Genomic DNA, 11,034 nt, shown 5'->3' on the forward strand with positions numbered 1-11,034 from the left:
TAAGCCAGCTGTTTCACTCTCCTCTCCTCCATCAAGAGGCTTTTCAGTTCCTCTTTTCTTTCTGCTATTAAAGTGGTATCATCTGCATATCTGAGGTTGTTGATATTTCTCCTGGCAGTGATTCCAGCATGTTATTCATTCAGCCTGGCATTTGTATGATGTACTCTGCATAAGTTAAATAAGCAGGGTGACAATATACAGCCTTGATGTACTCCTTTCCCGATTTGGAACCAGTCTGTTGTTCCATGTCCAGTTCTAACTGTTGCTTCTTGAACTGCATATAGACGTCTAAGAAGACAGGTAAGGTGGTCGGGTATTCCTGTCTCTTTAAGAATTTAGTATACTAGTAGCCTATGAATAATGAAAATATGCTGGTGTCAAATTAAAATGCACGGCATAAAAGTTGTGAGTTTAAGTTTTATTAAGGATCCTACTGAGGACTATAACCTAGGAGACAATGACTCAGTTAGTCCCAAAGAAACTGCTCCAAGGAGACAAGGAGAAAGCAAATTTATATATGATTCATGGCTAGGGAACACATGCAGTCAATCATACATCTTGGTGAAAGATTATTGCTAATCACAAAGAACAGGTACGTGGAGTTAATGATTTTAGTGTTTTGCTATGTATGGGAAGATGCAAGAATCTAGGTTCATTAGCATTCTCCCTCAAATATACATCAAACTATCGAAGAGGACTACTTATCCAAAGCACAGAGTGCCTTGTCTTATTTTTCATCCTGAATTCCTCTCCGAGTGCACTGTTTGTGGGCAACTGCAGTGGATTATATCTTACCCCTAACACAGTCAAGGAGTAAGGAACATCCTTTTGCTCTTCTTTCTTCACTGTGGATCAAGAGAATTTTTGAGGTGTTTACTTCAGATTCATGATCATTTCCGCATATGATCAGAGAAAAGTGCATATCCTGATATAAATACATTTATCCACAAACTGTTCATATTCTAAAGGAGAGTTGCTCAATATTTCTTCAACTCAGGGATTGTTTGCTAACTGCTATAATGCACATGGATCAATCTAAATTCTTAATTGAAGCATTGACAGACCAAACTTGGGTCAGGTCTACTTGTCACCACCAAGCAAGGCCACTTTACTGACACCAGGTTGCAGTGAAGAAAAATATAGTGTTTATTTGCAGGGCACCAAGCAAGGAAAGAGAATCCCCTAGATGCAAGGAGATCCAGCCAGTCCATCCTGAAGGAGATCAGTCCTGGGTGCTCATTGGAAGGCCTGATGCTGAGGCTGAAGCTCCAGTACTTTGCCCACCTTATGTGAAGAAGTGACTCATTTGAAGCAACCCTGATGCTGGGAAAGATTGAAGGCGGGAGGAGAAGGGGACGACAGAGGATGAGATGGTTGGATGGCATCACCGACTCAATGGACATGAGTTTGAGCAAACTCGGGAGTTGGTGGTGAACAGGGAAGCCTGGTGTGCTGCAGTTGTGAAGAGTTAGACACAATTGAGCAACTGAACTGAACTGAACTGAACTGAAACAAGGAAAAAGGCTTCCTAGGTGGCACAGTGGTAAAGAATTCCCCTGCAATGCAAGAGACGCAGGTTCAGTCCCTGGGTTGAGAAGATCCCCTGGAGGAGGAAATGGCAACCCGCTCCAGTATCCTAGCCTAGAAAATTCCATGGACAGAGGAGCCTGGAAGGCTTCAGTCCATGGGGTTGCAAAGAGTTTGACATGACAGCACAGCACAACAGTAGCAGCAAGCAAGGAGAAAGGGCAGTTCATGGTCGGAAGAGACAAACTTACCAGTGGCTTTCAAGGAAAGTTTTTCAAAGGCAACGTTTACAGTGAGCGTGGCAGTTCACAACTTCCCAGGTGGCTCAGTGGTCAAGAAGCTGTCTGCCAATGCAGGAGACACGGGAGGTGTGGGTTCATTTCCTGGGTTGGGAAGGTTTCCTGGAGTAGGAAATGGCAACCCATTCCTGTTATGCCCGATGTCCGAATCCCCGAGCGGGAAGAGAGAAGGCCTCCAAGACAATGCAATTCGCAAAAAGGGAAGTTTATTGCTGACTCGAGTCAGGGCTCCTGCCGCATCCAATGCAGTGGTGCGGGGTCAGAGAGCCCCGAGCCCAAGCTGTTACACAAATTTATAGGGTGAGCACACACCGTTGGTAGTTGGTTTAAGTGGATTGCAAAGCAATTTCATTGGTCAAAACTTTCGCGCGCGCGGGACTTTCCCGGGGGTTTCCGCCCCATTCCTAATTGTGAAACAGCGGTCAGTGTTAAGCGAAAGCTGATCCAGGTGGCCTGATAATCTTACCACCCAGAAGTAGGAAGGCCTACTCCTAATCTAAGCTGCCTGCCATGGCATTACTTCTGCTCGCCTCACAATTCCAATATTCTTGTCTGGAAATGTCCATGAATAGAGGAGCCTGATGGGCTACATTCCACAGGGTTGCAAAGAGTCAGACATGACTGAGCACACAGGCAGGGCAGTTCATGGAGCGCACACGCATGTACCACGTGGCAGTTCATGGACTTTCTTCTCATTGGTTGGTGGTGAGGTAACAAGGTGATGTTCATGAATCTTAATAATCAGATGCCAAACAGTCTGGGGTCTAGGTGCTGTGGTCAGCAGGAAGCCACCATTCTCCACCTTGGTGGGAGGGGAGGAGTCTTAGTTTCTGCAAAACAATTCAAAGATAAGGCATGGTATGTCTATCTCCTGAGGAGGAACTAGAACTCTGTTTTGCAGTCAAATTACTGTTTAAGCTATTGCTTAAGCTATCACTACTTTTCTTGCTTCACTGCTTTTCTTTTGTGTGTTCCTTCACTACTTGAGACTGTTCTTTGGAACTCAAATAAAGCTTAGAGGAATTTGTTGTTATTGCTTTCAAAAACAAGAAGTGAGAGACAAAAAGGGACTCTTGTAGGTGGGCCCTGCAGGGCCTTGCTGAGTTTCAACCCCTTCTTTTCTTTGATTCTCCTCAGTTCCAAGGGGAACAGGAGCACAGCAAGAAAGTGAATACAGTTTTGGACAGAGGTTAATGATAAACTCAGCAGAGGAGCTCAGATTTAGGGGGACTTGGTTCCAGAAGCATTAAGCAGAATTCTTCATTGTCAACTAATTTATTTTCCATTTCAAAGCTATTTGACATGTTTTCATTTCCCTTTTGGAAAGAAAGAGAAATCCTTTCTTATCAATCCATCAATCCTTATCGATCCATCATTTACTTGTATAACACAAAAATTTTAAATGTGCAGTGCAAAATGGTAAATAACCTTCCCAACAGCACAGAGGTACCCTGAGAGGTTTAGTATTTTTAGAGGGGAAAACTATTAACACATCAATGTGATAAAAGATGAAATTTGTAAATATTTGTGAAAATATAAGAATAACAACAAACTCTACCTTGTTTTCATCTTATGAAAAGGTCCACAATGATTCAGTAAATTTTACTTCCAATTAAATGTTCTATCACCCTCTGGCATGCCATACAGATATGAATTCATATTTCAAATAATTGCATCTATGGAATGACTATTCCATGGTCTGCTTTAATAAAGATGTGTGAGATAATTCAGTAGAATTACTTTTATTTATCAAGCATTTTGTAGAAAGCCTGGGGCTCTGTAAGAAATACTAAATTACATAGTTGTAATTTAAAGATAAAGTTTTATTTAATATCAGATAAAGAGTGAAGCACAAGTTAGATTATGGACAGAGAACTTAGCCCATGCACCCATCTGTCTCCCAGTTTGTGTTGGGAATGTAGGTGTGCTACCAAACCAGATGTGTGTGCTCAATCCTCAGCAAGCCAAAGGCTGAGACGCAGAGGTTTGTAACTGAGCTTATTCACAAAGCAGCCACGTGAGGAGAGAGAACTAGTCTCAGATCCAACTCCTTGAAGGCAAGGGATTGGGGATATTTATGGAGGAAGTAGGGAACAGGGTATGATTTTTGGAAGAAGGGGGAAAAGTGAGGTAATTGATGTTCTGAGCCTGTGCATTTGGGTTACATGTTTCTGTATATTTAAAATGGAGCCACTTGGCATGTAAGGGTGATTTCCCATCATCTGAGGTCAATGAGCCATCATCAGACACTTGCCCAGGGCCTGTTTTAGGGTTGATGATCCCAACCTGCTGCCTGGGACTGGGCCAGATTCAAGTTTCTATAAAGCAACTGGGCTGTGTGAAGCTGGGAAGGAATGCAATCAAAGAGAAAAAAAGAAGGAAAATAACTAAAGCAAGCTTAATTAATGAAGGCAGTTTATAAGCAAAGGGGTTTTAACAAGCTGTTACTGAGAATATCTCTTGTTTTGTAAGACAAGCTCAAGAATTTCTGTTAGTTTATCACCTTCTGTTAACTCTATGGGGCATGGCTTCAGGCATAGGGTAGCAAAATTTGCCACCCCAAGTATCTTTGTCAGGTAGATTATTTTGAGATAAAAACAATCAAGGCCTCAAGAGTCAGGGCATCTTTCTTTTGACCTCCCCATTCTGGCTCAGATGCTAAAGAATGTGCCTACAATGCAGGAGACCCGGGTTGGGAAGATTCCCTAGAGAAAGGAATGGCAACCCACTCCAGTATTCTTGCCTGGAGAATTCCATGGACAGAGGAGCCTGGCGGGCTACAGTCCATGCGGTCGCAAGGAGTTGGACAGGACTGAGCAACTAACACTTTCACTCTTTTCACAGACTGAATAATTTGATGAAGGGCCTGTTCTTTATCTTGTTTCTTCAAACATTTTGTTTACCAAATATTTGCTCTTTCATCTCCACTTGAATCGTTTCTCTCCCCTTTGAAGCCCCAAACCCCTATCCCCAACAACCTCTTTTGTCTTTGGCTGAAGATGGCATTAAATGCCTTAAAGGTGAGGGCTCCTGCCATATTGGCAAGTGAGCTCCGTTTTCTTGGGTCTCTCGCCTGTATACATGTTACTAAACTTTTGTTTGATTTTCTCCTGTTAATCTCTCTCGTCGATTTAATTCTCAGACCACTCAGAAGGACCTAGAAGGGTAGAGGAAAGGCTTTTCCTACCCAAAAGTAAAAACTCCATAAACTTTTCTGTCAAGTTTTCATTAGTTTATATTCTATTAATGCCCTTTCCTCCCATTTTTTTTTTTCTTTGTGTTGCCCAAGTTCTGACAACTCTGCTGCCAAATGGCTAAGGGGAAAAAATAAAGTTCAAGTTAAGAACTATTCTGTGTTGTTAAGATCTCTGGTGAAAGAGGGGGAAAGGTTGTCTATTTACTAACGTGGAATTTCTAAAATTTTACCCTTGTATGCCTGCTGCCTCATTAGAGGAAGCTGGTATTTATCAATATACTGCTCAGCCAAACTAACCTCCCTAGGCTACAAAAAGGTTACAATCAAACATGATTATCTATTGCCAAGCTACTTTTCAGCTACCTGCTCATAAAATCAAAGAGAATTTTTACTGAACCCAGAGATTACCCTTTCAGGGGAAAATTTCCCTGAAACCATCTTATAAGAGTGAGTCAGACTGCTTTGTTTATCTCCAAGGTCTTGATCAACTAACAAACATTTACCCAACTTCTACTCAGAATATTTGCACCAAGAGTTATGATAAATCCAAGCATAGTTTACACATGACTAATCTGCTCCCTTGGACTTCTAGGTGTGTCTCTTCCCAAACCTACCAAATCCTCAAATAACTTTAGGAACCTTCTCCAGAGCTGAACATCAACATCAACGTTGTCTCCAGAATGAGGAAGACTACCATGGTAAAAATCCACTGATGACCTGTAATAGAGAGTTTGAATTGTTCATCTACTGAAGCATTCCCCAAGAATCAGTCACATTTGTCCACCAGAGCCAAGATGAGCTCATTCACTGTTTTTTGTTTTGTCTGTTTGTTTTTCATATTTGGCCACATCTTGTGGCTTGAGGCTTATGCCCTGCCAGGGATCAAACCTTCACCCTTGGCAATGAAAACACAAGCCCTAACCACTGGACTGCCAGGGAATTCCCGAGATCATTCATATTAAGCCTACTTCCTTTACAGCTTGTAAGGGTAGCTGATAATATTCTGGTTTTACAAACTGAGACCCAAGTGAGTGACTTCCTCTTCACTGCCAAACCCCACTAGATCAACAAGCCAAACCCAAACGTGAGGCTTTCCCTACGTTGAGAAACAGTAATAAAAGAAATAGTGCCCTGATTCTATTAAAATAATCTGAGTTGTGTGGTGCCTGCTTGAGGGTGAATAGTGTAGCTTTCCAATAAATAGATACATGCAATCAAAGCTTTTAGACCAACAATTAGTAATCAGAGCATACAAAATAAAATCATGAAATAGACTGGCAAAAAGTTAAAAGTGTAACAAAAGCAAATTTTGGCTAAGACACATACTTGTAACTGGAGTCTAAATTGTTATACACACCTGGAAAACAAGTTGACATTATCTTGACATTATAAATGACCTATGACCCAGAAATTTCACTCTTAGGTATATACTTTAAAGACACTCTTGAACTTGAGAATCTAAAGACACGTCCAAACATGATTATAACATCATTGCTTTTAATAATAAATACTGGAGACAGCCTAAATACTCAACAGTAGTAGAACAGATTTAGATAGGGAATGGAATGGTGATACAATGGAAGAGTTTACAGCTGTTAAGATAAAGGAGCAACAATTAAACATACCAAAAATATACATTTCAAAAATAAGATGTTGAAAAAAACATCGAAACAATAACACACTATTCTGTACCATTTTTATAAATTCTGAAAACATGCAATACTGAATACATATTATTTAGGGAACTTTTCATAGAAAGCAACACATTTTTCAAAAGCCAGGGGATGATCAGTACAAAATTCACAATAGTGGTTATCTCTGAGGTCAGAAAAGGGCAGATGCAGTATAGCAGAAAAACCCAGGCTCTCGAGGCAGACTGCTTTCTCTTTAGCCATGGTATGGTTTCATTCTTCATACTTTCCATGTGTTATATATTAACTGATTGCTCTCCTGTGTTCATGGAATAGTCCTCAATCATATTTTTAAATAAAGTGTAAACTAGAAGATAGATGGGATAAGGAACTATTGCTTTTAATCAGAAGCTATTACATACTATTTTAAAAAGCATACATATTTTATATTCACATGAACAAATAAAACTTTCAGAATTTGCCTCCAAAATAGTGTGTATGTGTTGGGGGATTGGGGGCTGGGTAGGGATATTAGGGCAATTTTGTAGGCCCTGAAATAAAATTATCTCCATGATATATTTTGTCCTGTTTGTACATAAATTTTTAAGTATATGTGTATATATATACATCTTAGAGTATGAAAAGAACATTTCTAGGATCCATGAGAAAGAAAATTTGTAAGAATCTACAGCAGTTATCTCCTCTGACAGGTAGATTCCCTTTTCATTTTATTGTATAATTTATTGTATTTTCATTTAACTTTACTGTTTAATTAACTAATTTAATTAATCAATGCTACTTGAGCTTTGGGCTTCCCTATAGCTCAGACAGTAAAGAATCTCCTTGCAGCGCAGGAGACCTGGGTTCCAAACCTGAGTCGGGAAGATCCCCTGGAGAAGGGAATGGCAATCCACTCCACTATTCTTGCTTGGAGGTCTCATGGACAGAGGAGTCTGACGGGCCACAGTCCATGGGGTCGCAAAGTGTCGGACACGACTGAGCGACTAACACGCTATATGAGCTTTATCTTTCTGATTAAATTACTTTTTGAATGAGGGCAGGAGGTGGGAGAAGAGGATGAGGAGGGGAGGCCTCCTGGAGACCGACCGCAGCGAGGGCCGCAGCGCCCCCCACCGCCATCCGCTCTGTGAGCGCTGACCCCCTCCCGCATCCTAGTCGGGGGCCCCCCTCCAGGACCGGGCTACCCCGTGGGCAGGGCGGGCGGTGGGCGGAGACGAGACTCTGCCGCCCCGCCCCGCCCCGCCCCGCCCCGCCCCGCCCCGCCCCGCCCCGCCCCGCCCCGCCCCGCCCCGCCCCGCGCACCTGGCCGGTTGCCGTGGCAGCAGGCCTCTCTCGCTCGCCTGGACCTCACAATCGTCTCGGCCGCCGGCCCCTCCCCCGCCCCCTGCGGAGACCTGGCCGCGCGTTCGCCCTCGGCGGTTCCGGAGCCCAAGGACACACACACTCGCTTCCCCGCTTCCCCGCAGGCCCGCGCGCCTGCTAGCCTGCTCTGCCCAAAGGGACACCATTCACGACTGGCCGCCCAAGCCGGGCTGGGGGAGCCCAGGGTCGAGTGTGGGACCCGCGCCAAAACCCGCCCCCTCGAGAGGAGGCGCGTCGGGGCGATGACATCCTTGGCTCCTGATCCTCGGGGCAACTAAGAGGTGAGCTCGGCACCTTCGTCCCTGTCACCTGGACTTTTGGAATGACGTCATACCCTCCCTCCCTTCTAGATTTTTCTGAGACTTAAAATTGTAGGGGACAGTAAAGAACGCCCGAAATGTAAACCTTGTCTTATGGATGAACTGAAACCCACAGATGTTTGATTTATTCATGGCCAGCCTGTGTGGAGAGACTTAGCTAAATTCTTTACAAAGCTGATCTCATTTCTGCTTCACACAGTCGGTGAAGTGTGCAGTGTTCTTATCCCCATTTCACAGGTGAAGAGAGCAAGGCACAAGCTAGGTAGGTGGCTTGTCAAGGTTTATTCAACTCCTTTGTATAGATAATGTCGCAGAGGAGGAGGAAACACAAGGTGGGGTGGGGGGGGGGCAACAGATCTGGTTTCCAATGTACACCCTTTTCACTGTACCTCTCCTCTTTCTAACCAATCACACTTGTCTCATAGGCTCCTTTGAGAAGTTCATGACCTCTGTGAATCTCTCCCTGCAAGGGAAAAATGCCCCTGGACACACACACCCTGTGGATTTCCATATGATTTCAGAATATCCAGACTCCAAACATGAACTTCAATTTGAGGAATTCCATTCTTTCCACTACCTTTTGAGACTGTCCTCAAGGATGTTTAGATAGGGGTTTGCCAAGATGCTCCAGGGCCACCCATACGTCCTGAGATGTGTGTGTATGTTGTGACCCTCCTGAGGACCAGGGATGCTATACAATCTACGGGCAACCCAGGACTAGAGGGCGGGACTTCTGTTTCCCCCAAGGGGGTCAGTCTTATCAGTTGGTCACAAAGAACGCCACACAAGACATTTGCTCTCTCCTCAGCATTTCCAAGCTTCAGCAGAGAGATGCAAGCTATAAACTGACCTATGGGCTGCTCAATTCATCCTTGTATCTTAATTGGACAGTGCCATATGCTGCTAGTTATTTGTAGGGGCATTGCACTCAGAGACAACACTGAAGCATGTCTCTATCCTCACAAATGAGGTTGCATCAACTCAGTGTAAGCAGTAAGCTTTAGAGGAGCATCTTACCCTATTCTGTATGTGATGTATGTATGAAGTAAGACATCCATGCACCTAACCAGAAAAGGCGAATAATAGTGAAACAAGCCATAAATGCCAGCAAAAATAAATGTCACCAAGCCAAGCCCCAAAGGCCAAGAGGATGAGTTCTCAAGCAGCTTGGGACTTACTGGGAGCCTATTTATACACATGGTTCTAACAAATTGCCTCATCAATTCCTAGTCCATCACATATTGTAAACAGATTAGAAGGGAACAGAGGGGCTACAGCAAGCAGAACATTAAAGCCACATGCCACATGATAGCTGATGCTTTCCACAGCAAAAGAGGAAGCACAGAGTATAAACAGCAGGCAGAGGAGAAGGAAGAAAGGAAGGGCCCCAGCACAAATCTGACTGTGGTGGTCACTTACTGGAACACCTTCCTCCTTGCCCTCACCCAGTCGTGGGCTGACTGCAACTGACAAAAACCTCATCATTCCCATGCACCAGGCTCAGATCTCTGCCTGAATAAGGTTTCCCATCCCCTTGTGAATTCTAACTCAGCATGTTCAAAACCTAGCCGTCTATACTTCCTAACCAGTCTGGATCCCATCCTGAGTACTCCATCTCAGACGCAGGTTGCTCAAACCAGAAACCTAGGCGTTTTCTTTGTTTCTTCCACTCAAGTTTTTAACCTTCAGTCATCATTTATTGAGCAAATATTTATTGACTCCTCATAGAAATCAGGTTCTGAGTGACTGAGAGACAATGATAATCAAAATATAAAGCTTCTATGCGGTGAAGACTGGCTACTAGTGGGAGAGACACAACTGTGTCTCTATAAATGGAATAAACTCCATATAAACTCCATAAATGGAATATGTCTATGTTTTCAGGTCTCTAGATGTTATATATAGAAATGTTTTACTTAATATTGTGAAGAAAATAAACCAAAAGGATCATGTAACATTTTGGCTGCAATTTGAGTGGTGAGAATGCTAGCCAACAGAAATTCTGAGCAAAGAACACTGTAGGCAGAGGCAACAAGCGGTTCCAGGGGCAGGAAGTAAAGTGAAGTAGAAGTCACTCAGTCATGTCCAACTCTTTGCAGCCCCACAGACTGCAGCTCACCAGGCTTCCCTGTCCTTCACCATCTCCCAGTTTGTTTAAACTCATGTCCATTGAGTCGGTGATGCCATCCAACCATCTGTCATCCTCTTCTCCACCTGCCTTCTATCTTTCCCAGCTTTAGGGGCTTGTCCAATGAGTCAGCTCTTTATATCAGGTGGTCAGAGTATTGGAGCTTCAGCTTCAGCATCAGCTCTCTCAGTGAATACTCAGAGTTGATTTCCTTTAGGATTGACTGATTTGATCTCCTTGCTGTCCAAGGGATTCTCAAGAGTCTTCTTCAACACTGTAGTTTGAAAGCATCAGTTCTTCAGTGTTCAGCCTTCTTTATGGTCCAGCTCTCACATCCATACATGACTTCTGGAAAAACCATAGCCTTGACTATATAGACCTTTGTTGGCAAAGTAATGTCTCTTCTTTATAATATGTTGTCTAGGTTGGTCATAGCTTTTCCAAGGAGCAAGAGTCTTTTAATTTCATACCTAACAATTGCACTCATTTCACATGCTTAGTAAGGTCATGTCAAAATCCTCCAAGCTAGGCTTCAACCACACGTGAACCA

This window comes from Dama dama, chromosome 23, assembly GCF_033118175.1.
Source record: "Dama dama isolate Ldn47 chromosome 23, ASM3311817v1, whole genome shotgun sequence".
Taxonomy (NCBI): Eukaryota; Metazoa; Chordata; class Mammalia; order Artiodactyla; family Cervidae; genus Dama; species Dama dama.